The following is a 1,950-nucleotide window of genomic DNA, read 5'->3' as shown; positions in this document are numbered from 1 at the left end:
ACTAATTGTGTGTTTTATGCCTTGTAGGTGTGATTCCGAGCTATATAGATGTTATGGAATGAATTTAAGTGATTTGAAGATTTGAAGTCTGAGTAAAAGCTCAAGGAATTAAGCCGGGATCGTGTTCGGAGGTCAAATTTGATAATTAAGTACGAACGAAGACTTGAGGAGGCATATTGCGCACTGTCTAGTAAAATAGACATAACTTTTTGCTCAGAACCCCATTTGGGCTCCACAATATATGGGTGGATAGCTAACTCGAAGGACTACAACTTTCATGTTTTACGTTTTTCCAAATTCCAAAAGGAACAGGGTGAAAAACCGCGGTTTTGCCGCGACTGCGACAGAACCGCGGTAGAAGATGGTCGCGGACAACTGAAGAATCAGAGGGCATGTTTGGACCGCGGCAAAACCGCGGCATGAAGCGAAAATTTCAGGGACTAAAGTTCAAAACATGGGATTTTAAGTCCTAAACTCTATATTAAACAAAGGAGGCCGGCCAAGAACAAGAGGAGGACATATTTTGGACACAAATTAGACCTAAGGAGGCGGAGAGACACTACTTTAGGGTTAGACAACACCCTTGGAGGCAAGAACACATTGGGAGCAAGGCGGAGAATTCTTCTACGAGTTTTTTCCTTCCTCTTCCTATTTTTTTCATTGTTGGTTATGACTTTTAGTATTGTAGTTTTACATACTATTATGAATAGCTAATTTGTTATCTAGAGTTTTGATAGAACCTTTTGTAGGATAAATTCTTGTTATGTTTTTATATAATTGAGCCATAGCTTTTCTCTATTCGTTCAACTACGTTTATATTCTGGTTGATTGAAGAGCTCTCAATTAGCTGTGCTTATTTAGTATGCATAACTCGGGAGAGAGTGCAAATTTAGATAATTATTGAACAACACCACTCCCAGAGTATATGAGGGATCAATAACCGAGGGTTTAAAGGCGGGATTAGGGATAACGAAGCCTTGGGTGCGATCTGAAGTGAGCTGTATTAAAAGCCAGCTAGCGTAGCTCGGGAGAGTGCGTCTAGTAAATTGTCGTAATTACTCGGGAGAGATTTACGGCAGTAAGAGTGCTCATGATCGGTAGAGAATACTTAGGCGAAATTATAGAAGACATAGCGGGAAGGATTCCGACAATAGGGGAAATCATAACTCTAGACCTCCTTAATCTTTTCTCTAACCCTCAGTGTCGTTAGTTGTTAATTTACTATTTTAATTTGTTAGTTAATTAGTTAAATAGAAGAATCTTAATATCTATAAGTTAGGAATTGTTCAAGCTTGTCTTCTTGGTGATAGTGAACAGCTGTAGCTAAACCTTAGTTCTCTGTGAGATTCGACTCCGGACTTGTAAACCGGATTATATTTGCAGCGACCGCATTGTCCTTTTTATAAGGCATAGTTGGGCGTGATCAAATTTTGGCGCCGTTTCCGGGGAACTAATGGTGTAGTTGTAGCTGTATATATTGCTGGGGTTCAAGTTTGAACTTTTATTTTGTTTTGTTTTTTCTTGGTATTTTTTTTTATAACTGTTGATTTGAGAAACATGACATCTTGGAATTATGGAAATTTAGGTGTAGATAATTCTACTATTGATCTCCATACGTATTGTAAAGGAAACCACCCGTTAAATTTTCAAAACGTTCCTGAGAGCGAGTTATGTGCACCAACTCAATCTTATTTGTGGAATGTGTGTGATGTGTGTGGTGGTAAAAATGGTCACCTTCATGGTTGTGCTTATATTTCTTATTTTCCCCCAACCCCTTACTATGATGGTTCCACCTTTTCTTGTGAAGTTAATAGGAACAAAGAACCTGGGAATGCGGACCTGAAGGAGATCAAGGATATGCTACAGTGTCTTCTGGAACAAAACAATGAGAAATAATTGCACATAGAAAGGCAAGAGGAAACTATTCGCAAGTTGGAGGCTCAATTGAGT

Source organism: Nicotiana attenuata, unplaced genomic scaffold (assembly GCF_001879085.1).
Source record: "Nicotiana attenuata strain UT unplaced genomic scaffold, NIATTr2, whole genome shotgun sequence".
Taxonomy (NCBI): domain Eukaryota; kingdom Viridiplantae; phylum Streptophyta; class Magnoliopsida; order Solanales; family Solanaceae; genus Nicotiana; species Nicotiana attenuata.
Note: the sequence above shows the minus strand (reverse complement) of the source record.